Raw genomic sequence first — 14,009 nt, 5'->3', positions numbered from 1 at the left:
AGTGGCATGTTTATGGGTTTTGAAGTCACTTTAATGATATTGCTCTTCCTTGAGCAATATGGCATAACCGGAGTCCTCTGGAAAATTACTGTAGTCAGGCTGACAGCAACAAGCCACAGGGGGCCAGCTCTTGTTCAGGAAGCTGAAAAGACCTGAGAGAAAGATTCTACTTTTGGCCTGATGGAGAGGAGAAGGCACTCAGAGGTTGAATGGGACTGATTCTTGGAGAGGCAGGTTTGATCTAATCTCTTCGTGACTGAAGAAGTAGATAGTGTGCATTCAGGCTTGTTGATAGGATGACACCGCTGTCCATCTCTTTCTCCTGGCCTCCCTGCTCCTTCCCTCTTTTACAATTGGAATCTTCTTAGTGGTGTTTCAGAAGTGGGTTCAAATGGAAAGAATGGAAATGGCATCGTATGTGAAATAAGATAATTTTACACTTTTATTAGAGCTGAAGAAGGGAGTTAGTATGTAGCACTGTGTTCTAGTATTAGTTTTGCCACGGTGAAGCTGTGAAACATCACTAGTCACTTAGGTATCACCTGTGCAATGACCCTAAGGCTCTTTCCATTTCAGTGCTTCTGTGATGTTCGGTGGGGGAGAAGGTAATAGAATGGGTAACATTATATTGAAAGGAATGGACATGACTTAGGATGAAGGCTGAGAGAATAGAAGTGTTAAAGAAAAGCCTTCTAAAGAATGGTTACCTTGAAGATCACACAGCAAGAATTTGCCAGAAAATAAAAAGTATTGAGTTAAAAAAGATGTGATCAATAAACAAAAGCATTATGATTACATTTGTGGCGCTTGATTTGAGTTTCTTTTTTTCTTAATTTCATTTTGGGGTGAATTAGCTCTTATGATGAACCTTCAACAGTAAGGAAATATGATTGATAATTAATAATTTTTATGTGTATAGTCCTGTGTCTTAAATTTGGTGTGTATTTGTAGGTAGGGGTAGGGAAAGAGTGGGGCATGTAACCTGAAGAACTATGTTCTGTAGGGGGTACTCTCAGTTATTATAAAACAATCTGGAATCCAGTCCTTCAGGGATAGGTCAAGCCAGAAAAATGAAGAGCTTCCTCATGACAGTTTATTACTTGAAAGGAGTTCTTGTATACTGCCTGAAAGAATGACTTGAGCCAGATTTCTTGGTTTGAAACCTGGCTCTACCACTTATAGCTTGACTTTAGACAAGCTAATTAACCTTTCTCTCATTCACTTTCATTTGTAAAGTGAAAATGTCAATAATTCCACTTCAGAGGGTCATTATGAAGATTAATTAGTAAATGTAAAATATAAGAGAGACTCCTGCCTCCAAAAAGATGGGTAGACAGTTTTCTTCATTGGCCCCTCTGTGTACAATTAAAGACCCCTCATACTACATAGAGCAAACATAAGGAGATGAAAGGAGGAGAGAAGACAGACTGACAGGGACATGAGGAAGGACATGGGAACGAGTTGCCAGGGTTTTCTGTTGTTTGTTTTTTCTTGTATCCCAGACCTGCAGTAGAAAAGGCCAAAAAAACCTCCAAATGATAAGAGAGACAAAACAAGTCCCCAACAAAGGCCAGACCTTTCTGGTCAAAGAACCAGAAATAGGGCCGCTTAGAAATATAGAAAATTTTGATAAGAAGTGCTGTTCCAGCCAGATACCATGGAAGAATCTGTAGCCTCACTTCCATCTATTCCAGTAAAGGCTGAGAGGGGAGTTTAGATCCCTGTCCCATGAGGCTGTGGTAAGGCCCAGCATGCTCCTAGGGTGGGGTCAGAGGAGACCAGATAGGAGCTGGGGCTCTCATCCCTGTCAAAATTGTCAAGACTCCCTCCCATTGTGCTGGGGAGACAATGTGGAGAGCTGGACTTGGCCTTCAACTGGCAGTAACAAGCACCCTTCTCTGTCTCTGCTGGGTGCTACGGAGCACAGTTAGCTCTTGCAGCATGGTCAGGGTAAGGAAGACACCTCCACTGTGATATCAGTGGACACCACCTGGGGAGCTGGAGCAACCACTCTACTCACTGGTGTTGGGGAACCCACCCTTCACCTCACCCAAGTGTTCATATAGACCAGCTTGTAAGAGTGGATTTCTAACTCCAACTAACAGTGATGAAGTGGTACCCTCACCTCTTCCCTGCCAGAGCAGTGTCAAAACAGACAAAATAATCACACAACAAAACTGAAATGTAAGATGTATGTATGTTATAAAATTTCATAATACATTACAAAAATATCTAGAAATGTCTAGCTTTCAATCGAAAATCACACAGTGTACCAAGAATCAGAAACAATTAGTAGATGCCAGCACCAACATGACAGAGATGTTAGAGTTAGCTGACAGAGATTTTAAAGCAATCATGATAAAAAATACTTTAATGAACAATGGAATCACACTTGAAGCAAATAAAAAAAAATGGAAAAACAAATTTAAAAAAATAGAAGGCCTTAGCGAAGAAATACAAAATGAAGTGTCAGCCACGAAATATAAGATACAAAGAAGAACCAAATGTAAATTTTAGAATTGAAAAATACATTAACCAAAAGAGAAAATTCAGTGGGGGGGACTCAACAATAGAATGGAGAAGGGAGAAGATTAAACCACAGAAATGGTTCAATCTAAAAAAAAAAAAAAAAAAAAAAAAACACAGGAAATAGATTGAAATGTAATGAACAGATTTGGGGATCTGTCTGTGACACTACAGCATGCATATCATCAGAGCCCTATAAAGAGAAGAAAAAGTGTGGGGAGACAAGTGCTCAAAGAAATAATAGCTGAAAACTTCCCACATGCAGCAAAAGACATCACCCTACAGATTGAAGAAGCTGAGTGACCTGCACACAGAATAAGCTCAAAGAAATCCATTCCAAACACACCATAATTAAACTTTTGACAACTAAAGAAAAAAAAATCTTAAAGGCTGCCAGAGAAAAATGACATCTTACTTATGGGAATTAGATTTTTCAGATTTTTCATCAAAAGCATCAGAAGCCAGAAGAAAATGACACAATATTTTTCAAGTGCTAATAGAAAAGAATTGTCAACACTCTTGACAATAGTATCCTTCAGTGATGAAGGAAAGGTCAGGACATTTTCAGGATGAAGTTAAAATATAGAATTTATAGCCAGCAGGTGCTTACCCTAAAAGAATGACTAAAGGAAGTTCTGTGAATGAAAATGAAAGGATGAGTCGGGACCTTGGAACATTAAGAAGGAACAAAGAATATAGTAAGTAAAGTATAGGTAAAGTAAAGTATAGTAGCACCTCTTTCACCTCCTGAGTTTTCTATATATGTTTGACAGTTGAACAAACACTGTCTGATGTGACTCTAAATGTACGTATATAATGGAAATATTTAAAGCAATTATGTTGTAGAAAGGAGAGCATAAACAGATGTAAAGGGAAATAATATTTCTATACTTCACTCATTCTGGTGAAATGACAGCATTAGCAGACTGTGCCAGATTGTATGTATACAGTATAAAACCTAAATAACAACCATAAAGTCACATAAAGAGGTTGACTCAAAAAGACTACAAAGACATATAAAATGGAAATTCTAAAATATGTTCAGTGTTCAAATAGCCCAGAGGAAGGCAGGAAAAAAGAAATCATAGATAGGAAAAGGCGAGATAGGAAAACAAAAATTACAATGGCAGATGTGAACCAATATATCAATGATTACATTGAAAGTAAGTGGCATAACCCACCAATAAGAAGACAGAACTTAACTGAGTGGATTTACAAACATCACCAACTCTATGCTGTTCATATGGTACTGACTTCAAATATAATGTTAAGCAGATAGAAAGTGAAGGATGGGAAAAGGAATTTCATACAAATGTTGAAGGAAACAAAGTGAACATAATCATATCAGATAGAGTAGATTTCAAGACAAAGAAATTTACTAGAAATGGAGGGATAGCATACAATGATCCAAATGTCAGTCTACCAAAAAAACAGCAATTCCAAATGTTTATGCACCAAAAAACAGTTGCAGAATATTTGAAGCAAAACTGGTAGAATAAAAAGGAGAAATAGACATATTCACATTTATAACTGTATACTTTAAATATCCCTCTTTCAAAAGTGGATGGAAGAACCAAAAACCAGTAAAAATATAGAACTCAGCATCACCATCAACCAACAGTATCTAATCAATATTTAAAGAGCACCGCATAAAACAGTAACAGTACACAAATTCTCCTCAACTTACAATGGAGTTACATCCCAAAAAACCCATCATAAGTTGAAAACATTGTAAGTTGAAATGCACTTAATATACCTAAACTACCAAACATCACAACTTAGCCTAACCTATCTTGAACATGCCCGGAACTCTTACATAGGCCTAGAGCTGGGCAAAAATCTTCTCATCCAAAATATGTTATATTGAATCTACTCTATTGAATCCCTGTTGCCCCCAAACACTACAACACTGTGCAGCATAGAGTGTGCATTGTCTGTGAGCTGCAGCTCACTTCTGCTGCCCAGCATGAGAGAATATTGCATTGCACATCACTAGCCCAGAAAAAGATTAAAATTCAAAGTGTGGTGATTGTGGAATGTGTATTATTTTTGCACCAATATAAAGTAAAAGATGGTAAGTTTAGCCATCTTAAGTTGAGGACTGTTGATATGTTTTCTCCAAGGTCCTGTTGAAACTATATCAAGATAGACTACATCTTGGAATGTAAAGCAATCTTCTATAAATTTTAAAGAATTGAACCCATATGAAATGTGCTTTCTGATCAAGTAAAAACAAATTAGAAATTGATAGTAGACTGATAACAGGAAAAAAAATCTCCAAATATATGTGGCTATCCAACAACACGTTTCCAAATGAATCAGAAATCAAACAGGAAGACAAACAGGAAACACTTAAAAAATATATCAAACTAAATGAAAAAGAGCATAATATATCAAAATTTGTGGGGCACAGCTAAAGCAGTGCTAAGAGAAAAATTTATAGCACTGAATGTGTGTGGTGGAAAATAAGAAAGATATCAAATCAATAATCTTTCCCAAGAACTTAGACAAAGAAGAATATAATAGTCCTAAAGCAAGCAGAGAGAAAGAAATGATGCAGGGCATATATTAATCACACAAATTAGAAACAATAGCTAAAACAAATGAAACAACTCACAAGTTCTTTGAAAAGTATCTATCAAATTGTAAAGTTGGCAAAAATTTAGGAAAATTGATCAAAAAAGAGGCTATTTTATAAATATATAATAGATAATAGAATATTATAATAGATAATAGCATATATGTACATATGTATACACATGTATATGTGTATACATATATACACATATGTATTTATATATATATAAAGTAGATAACAGGAGCAGACCCTGCAGTTAATAAAGTTAATAAGGGAATACTCTAAACTCTCCATACATAAATTTGATAATTATAAATTTGATAATTTAGACAAAACAGACTACTTCCTCAAAAATGTTACTATAACTTATTCAATATGAAGTTGTTGATTGTAATAATACCATAACTATTAAGAAAATTGAATTCATAATTTTAGAATTCTCAGAAATCTATAGACTCAGATTATTTTATTGTAGAATTTACCAAATGCTTAAAGAATTGATACCAATTCTATACACTTTCTTCCAGAAAATAGAAAACTTTTTTTTTATTCAAGAAACTGGTATTACCCTTATACTCGACAAAATAATCACAAATAGAATTCAGCAATATAAAAATAATTGTGTACTTTGACCAAGTGAGGTTAACTTCAGGAATGTAAGGCCATTTTATTATGTATTTATTTTTTTGGTACCAGGGATTGAACCCAGGGGTGCTTAACCACTGAGGTCCATCCCTGAACATTTCGCTTTTTTATTTTGAGTCAGGATATTGCTAAGTTGCTAAGGCAGATCTTGAAATTTCGATTTTCCTGCCTCAGCCTCCCGAGTCTCTGGGGTTACGGGTATACACTACCACACTGGATCAAGACTATTTTAATTCTTGAAAATCAATCATTATAAACCACCATATTAAAAAGTTAAGAGGATAATCTCATAGTCATATCAATCTCTAAAAAAAAAAAAAGCATTTGGCAAATTTCAGCATCTATTTATGATTGGAAAAAAAATCTCAGGAAACTTAGAAGGGAACTTCTTCAGTTTGATAAAGAACAGCCACAAAAACCTTATTGCTAATATTATTAAGGGTACTCAGTAAACATAATCTTTGATAAAAGACCATTTTTTCTTCTAATTTTAGCTCTTCAATTACAGAATGCATTCTTTTATTATTATTATTATTATTATTTTGAGACATAGTTTCCCTATTTCTATGTTGTTGAAGGTCCCTTTTATGATCCAGTGAGAAAAATGCTGCTTCCAGTTTTCTCAGGAAATAAAAAGATTAGAAACAGAAAGCAGTTCCATTTTCAGTGGAACTTGAAGCTCTATGCCATCTTTTTTTTTTTTTTTTAATTTATTTTTTTACGTTTACATAGGGTAATGATGTTTCTTTTTTTTCCCTTCCCCCCCACCCCTCCCACCCTTTTCCCTTTATACAGTCCTTCTTTCCTTCATTCTTACCACACTCCTTAGCCTAACTCTAAACCTAACCCTAAACCTAATGCTAACCCCTCCCACCCCCATTATATGTCCTCATCCGCTTATCAGCGAGATCATTCGTCCTTTAGTTTTTTGAGATTGGCTTATCTCACTTAGCATGATATTCTCCAATTTCGACCATTTGCCTACAAATGCCATAATTTTATCATTCTTCATTGCGGAGTAATATTCCATTGTATAGATATGCCACAGTTTCTTTATCCATTCATCAACTGAAGGACATCTAGGTTGGTTCCACAATCTGGCTATGGTGAATTGAGCAGCAATGAACATTGATGTGGCTGTATCTCTGTAGTATGCTGATTTTAAGTCCTTTGGGTACAGGCCAAGGAGTGGGATAGCTGGGTCAAATGGTGTTTCCATTCCAAGCTTTCTGAGGAATCTCCATACTGCTTTCCAGAGTGGCTGCACTAATTTGCAACCCCACCAGCAATGTATGAGTGTTCCTTTTTCACCACATCCTCGCCAACACCTACTGTTGCTTGTGTTCTTGATAATCGCCATTCTAATTGGGGTGAGATGAAATCTTAGGGTAGTTTTGATTTGCATTTCCCTTATTACTAGGGATGTTGAACATTTTTTCATATATCTGTTGATTACTTGTACATCTTCTTCTGTGAAGTGTCTGTTCATTTCCTTAGCCCATTTGTTGATTGGATTATTTGTATTCTTCGTGTAGAGTTTTTTGAGTTCTTTATAGATTCTGGAAATTAGCGCTCTATCTGAGGTATGGTTGGCAAAAATATTCTCCCATTCTGTAGGCTCTCTCTTCACATTTCTGATAGTTTCCTTTGCTGAGAGAAAGCTTTTTAGTTTGAATCTATCCCAGTTGTTGATTCTTGCTTTTATTTCTTGTGCTATGGGAGTCCTGTTAAGGAAGTCTGATCCTAAGCCAACAAGTTGAAGATTTGGACCTACTTTTTCTTCTATAAGATGCAGGGTCTCTGGTCTGATTCCGAGGTCCTTGATCCATTTTGAGTTGAGTTTTGTGTAGGGTGAGAGATAGGGGTTTAATTTCATTCTATTGCATATGGTTTTCCAGTTTTCCCAGCACCATTTGTTGAAGAGGCTATCTTTTCTCCATTGCATATTTTTGGCCCCTTTGTCTAGTATGAGAAAATTGTATTTATTTGGGTTTGTGTCCATGTCCTCTATGCCATCTTAAATAACAATATGTGAGCAAAGAAAGACAAGTGCTACTGCATGAAGCCAAGGTAGGGTATGGAGAGAGACTCAGTCAGGATGATTCCTGAGTGTCAACACAATACAAGTCTGTATTTCAACACAACACTGTATTGTGTTGACAATACAGTGTCAACACAAAACAAGTCTTCAAAGTGGTGTCACAATCTGAGGAGCAAAACCACCATTCATTGTGGGAGCAGTGGTGAGGTACGTGGGTAAATGGGAGAGGAGCTAGGCCACAGTCGTAAACTGGGTTTTGAGGGAGGATCTGCACTGTGAGCCCCGTGAGGGTGCTGGAACATCCCTCACTGGATCCTGTGACACAGAGAACCTCACTAATCCTTATAAATAGCTTCTCCATGGAGAACTCCTATGGTTGAAAGCCAAGGGATAAATTAAGGGGTGAAGAGTGGGGAGAAGGAGAGAGCCAAGAACAGGCTCTGAACAGAAGTAATGTAGAAAGGATTAGGAAAAAAATATATAAATGTCAGATGGAAAACATACACCTAAAATAATCTTCCCATGACAATGTTATTTGTTTTAAAACAGTAGCCTGTGTTAAAAAAATTTTGTTTTTTAAAGAAAGCAATACCTTCCATCAAAACTTAAACCAATCACATAAGAGGTTGTGACAGATGTGGTGAAGCAATGAAGAAGATGACACGTGAACTAGTTGAACTTAGGAAATGAGTAACAGAAAAAAATGAAGACCGCATGAGCAAAGGGTTAAAATGATTTTTAAAAATGAAAAATATGGAAGACAAAGTGTTTAGTGAACAAATATTTGCTCTTTCTGAAGAAGAAACTCAAATAATGAATTGAAAAAAGATAATCTAAAAAGACAGTTTAAGAAAAGTTTTCATACCCCAAAGAAGGCTGAGCCTGATTTGAGTACCAAGAACTGTTAACACATAATGAGTAAAATAGAGATACAGCCTAGTAAACTTACTAGACTTAAAAATTGAAAAAAGTAATTCTTTGGGATGTAATAAGTTGGAAAGATGATCTTGGTCTTAAACTTTTCCACTGAATAATTTAGAACAAAAATAGAGTTGGCACCATCCATACAATGGCATATAATGAGCAAGTATGTAGCTATTAAAAGTGTGGCAATTCTAACAGCAATGATAAAGAGTGATTCTACATTTTAGGTGAAACATAGGTGCCATTTTGCATGTGTATTTCAGAATATATTTTAAAAACTGATAATAGAAATTATTTCTGGGCCAGAGGACAGAGATACCTCAATCCTCTTTCATTCTTTTTTTTTAATTGTTGCATGTACTATTAAAATAAACACTGAAGGGAAATGGTAGGCTTGTTTATTCAAACTATCTTTTTTATATGAGCTTGAAAATTCACCATTTGATTTGCTTCTCGGTTTTATTCATTGCCTTCCATTTTAAGATGTAAATTTTCCTAGACCAGGTAGCAAATTATGAGTCCCTTAGGAAAGAGGGACAATTACATTTTTTTGTTTTTTTTTTCTTTTTCAAAATACTTTTATCTGAGATAAGATGCTCAGTAAACACTGATTGTCTGGACATTCACTAAGCTAAAATGAAGCGACAAAAGAAGACACTTAAGATGATTCATACTGTTGTTTAAGTATGCAAATTTTAGCAGATTGTCAGCATTGCTCCTTAAACCCATTTAGCAAAATGAAACAGGGAATTGAGAATTGGAAATAAAATTACCATTTCCAAGCTGTCTCTACTCTGCTTTAAGAACTGATTTTTTCCTTTGTTGCCAGAAAGATCTGTGTCTGTGAATGGTTGCATAGATTCATATTCACCTCTCAGACTTTTATCAGAGCTAAATGTACTATTGGCAGGAGTAGCCCATGTGGATTTTGTTTAGGTTAACCCATTCGTAGACAGCTTTGATCATTGCTCATTATTAGAGCAAGGGACAAATGAGGTCCCAAGGGTCTTCTGTGCAATGATTCATTCTGAACTGATCATCAAGTCTGACTCATTCTTCAGTCATTTCCAAAGTTCTTTAGGACAAATATCACTGTAACCTCCACATTCCCACTATCAACTTAAGAGTTAAGATCAGAAAAAAGCTTTCAAAGGAAGAGGGTGATGATATAATGGGATGCCTTCAGTGTATCAGAGACAATCGTGCACTCAACCATTAGCCTGGCACCTTTCCATTGTGGTTTAACCCACACAGGCCTGTGTAAGGCACCTAGTTAGACTCATTAAAAGCTTCAAATGACTGAGTCTCCATGTGAATGATGAGTTTTGCCTCAATGATAAACCTCCTCCAAATAAATACATCTTTCTCTTTCTACTCATTTTATTTTGTTTGGAGTGGTGACTCTTTGAGAAATGCATATAAAAATGATTTTCAGAAAGATTACAATCAGAATGTTCTCTGGAATGGCAGTGCTTGCACCCAGGCTTGTTAAAAGTGTGTATGCTTGGTTCCTTCCTAGTTGTCAAAGTAGGACTCTGTGAAATCACTGGAAAAAGGAATTCCCTGATAAACTTACATGCATAGATACCTTGCCTGCTCTTAACTCTAGTTTTCCTGTCTGGGGACCATTAGTAAAGATCTGCCGGCTGATCATAATTGCTGTGAGGGAGAGAAAGATGCTCTCAAGGGTCATTAAAGTTACCTACCATGGAGGATTTTAAAGAATCCAGTAAACATCTTAAACTATCACAGGATGCAAACAGGAAGTCAGCATACTCCCAAGGAGACCAAATATCCTGTCAAGGTGTGTTATAACAGGTATTTTAAAGATGCAAATGACTCATTGCACAGATTGTTCCTGCCAAATATTACCTTTCCTCAGATTGAGAAAATAGACAGCTTTCTTGGCTCATAATCAGAATTAGTAGGTACTGACTGAGCAATATTTTGTCAGTCCTGGGTCAGAGCATTGTGGCTGGACTGTGGCTATTAATGTGTGGCTATATCCATATCTGAAGTGTCTTCTTAATGATCCACTCTGTTCCTAACCAAAGCTGAATGGAAGCCAGCTATTTTCAGTCTTCGTGGCGAGGGACGTCTGAATAATTGTTCTGCTGAGCCAGTCCCAGCTTGCCAGCAGTATTTGATGCCGTCAGTACACTCATAGTCCACTGACTGTTCTGACCCTTGCTTCTCATTTCTGTCTGTAACACCGAGTTGCTATCCAGATAATATAGGAGCGTGTTCACTGGGCCAAAGTTAATTTGAATAATCAATCCATTCTGTACAAGGAAATGTCTTTTCAATGCTCTGGTTGTGATATCATCTATTTTCTGGAAGTGCACATTTAGAAGGGGAACGATACAGATAATTCAGTATAACTTCTTAGCTTACTATGAATCAGGGGAAACCAAGGCTTACAATTTCCCATAGTCAACCATGATATTGAGAAGAAATGATAAATGTAACTACAGGGCATTTCCATGGGTCATAATGAGGTTTTACTAGTAATATAATTGTATTCCTTTTAAACCTGGAAAAGTCATGAGTAATAAACCAGTTCAACCCTTCCATTTAAAAAGATTTCTAACTTAATTTCTGTATTTTCTTCTTAAATGCATTAGAGTTCACTTTTTCCTTCTCAGTTAATGTCATAATTATATCTGTGTAGATTACATTGATTTTTCTTCATCTGAAAAATCTATATTGATGTCAGTGCTACTAGATCATAATAAATTCCAAGTACAAAGTTGCCTTACAATGGTAGCATTGTTAAAAATGACTTAAATAGTTCGGTTATTTGTGTACTCTTTGGCTCTTTAAAAATTTAGGGCAAATTTAGTTTAATCTTTGTCCCTGATAAGTGTATGGTTAATATAGCCTATGAGTTGTGTAATTCATAGTATTGTTGTTCTTTTTTATGTATTCAACAAAAATTGTATTGAGTAACTACCAAGTACCAGTACCAGTCTAGATGCTAAAAATGTAGAGAGGAAAAAGAAATAGTGGACTTTTCTCTTCCAGATAGACATAGGAATTTAACAAGAGACTATCTTGCCTACTCTAATCTTGACATCAAATCAGATACTCAACAGCATTTTGGCATTTGAACCCATCAGAGCAGCATATACACAGACAATTAATTACATTCCTGAAAGCAATAGGTCATTTCTATAGGAGAAGAGACCCACAGTGGCATTAATTCTTGGTGGATTAATAGAAGAAAAATCTACCACAGACAAAGGTGTAAGAGAAACCAGCCCAACTTTTGGTGGTTGCCTTTGAACTGGGATGTAGGTTTGGACTCTTAAGGAACCCCAGACACAGGGAATCTGCATCTATCAGCCAACTTGTTTCCAGGGACCATCTCCAAATGCATAGAGGTACAATGCTAAGTGATGAAGTCAAAAAAGTCTTGCCTAGTTAACTTACCCCTGAGGTATGAAGGACTTTCTTTGGTTATAGAGCAAGAGGCTGCTGAAGGTCAGGGGTAGGGCAGGAGAGAGGAGAACATTTCTTCTCAGGCATTTTGGGCTTTTGTCAAGCACTGAAGCCCTGTGAAGGCTGGGAGTAGGATGTGAAAACTGAGACTAATTGCACCAAGGTCATAGGGGTCTTCACATGACGTGTTGCAGAGGCCCTGCCAACTGGGAGTTGGGCAGCAGTTCTGAAAGAGAACACTACTTTCTGAGGCATTCAAAGCCAGAAGTGGGGCCATACAAAAAGAACTCACCAGGGACACACATGAAGAAACTGGCAGATGAGCTAAAAATAGAAATTTCCCAGAGCATGGATATTTGATGGTGAGACTGTAAAGCTTGATGTTTCCAAAGATTTCCCAAAGCTCAGGTATGTGATCTTGCTAAAGAGAAAGGCCTGAACAATCTTCATACCTTTAAAACCAGTGGTTAACCAAGTCTAACTCAAGCTAAATTGAGATCAGACCTATTTCAATTATAGATCAGCCTAACTCAGCCCTGACAGAAGAAAGAATAAATCCTTTTTGGGGGGACTTAATATTATTTTAATATCATTTTGCCTATAATATCTGAACCATAATTAAAATTGAGAAAGTGTGCAAAAAAAATCAAGAAATATGACTCAAGCTCAAGAGAGAAAATAGTCAATAGAAACAGATCAAGGGATGGACCAGATAGTGGAATTATCAGATAGATTAAGATATTTATTTGTTTAAAAGATCAGAGGGAAAATGAATAATAAAAATATGGAGGAAATATCAGCAGAGAGAAACTATAAGAAAGAATCAAGTGACTATGCTATAAGTGAAAAGTACAATGTCAGAAATTAACACTTTATTTGATGAGCTCCATAGTAGACAGGAGATAGCAGGGGAAAGATCAGTAAACTTGGACAAATGGATAGAAATTATATAAATTGTAAAATACAGAGAAATAGAATGAAAAATGAAAGAGGCTACTTGAGACATGGGGATAATACCAAGTGCTTAAGGATAGTTAATTGGAGTCTAGAGAAGGAGAGGAGAAGGAGAATTGAGAAAAAAATGTTTGAAGAGATGATGACTGAGAATTTAAAGCCCTCAACCACTGGAAGAAAAGCTAGGGAATGACTGCATACAGAAGGATTTAGAAACTTCTTTTCAGAATGGGTGTTCAAGGAAAGCCCTTATGAGATACCACAATTTGAGCAGAAACCATAAGCCATAATAAAATATAGTTGAGTGTACTTTAGGCTAAAGAAAAAGGGTGGAAGCCTTAAGTGTTTAGAAATCATGACATGTTTATAGACAAAATGGGAATGGGGAATTGTAGGAACTAACTTGGAGAGATTAGCAGGAGTGAGCTCATCATGTATTAGGGCTCTCCAGATAAAGAGCCAATAGGACATACACATACATGTGTAATAATGCATACAAGTGTGTATACATATATGTGTATAGACATAAGCATACATATGTCCCCCTTATCTTCAGGGAATAAGTTCCTAGATTCCCAGTGGATTCCAGAAACCATAGATATTATTAAATCCTGTACATAGTATTATTTTTTCCCATACACACATACATACTTACATTAAAATTTAGTTTAGAAATTAGGCACAGTAAGATATTAACAGCAATAACTAATAATAAAACAGAACTATTATATCAATATGGTGGCATGAAAATAATGTGACTGTAGTCTTTTTTGATCTCTCATTATTTTACTGTACTTTTTACCTTTTCACTTTAAGAAAACATTTTACAGTTTCTCTTTGGCATGTCTGGTTTTCCAGCATTGCTACTCTTGTACTTTGAAGTCATTATTAAGTAAAATA

Source organism: Sciurus carolinensis, chromosome 12 (genome assembly GCF_902686445.1).
Source record: "Sciurus carolinensis chromosome 12, mSciCar1.2, whole genome shotgun sequence".
In the NCBI taxonomy this organism is placed as follows: domain Eukaryota; kingdom Metazoa; phylum Chordata; class Mammalia; order Rodentia; family Sciuridae; genus Sciurus; species Sciurus carolinensis.
This window is presented reverse-complemented; position numbering follows the sequence as displayed.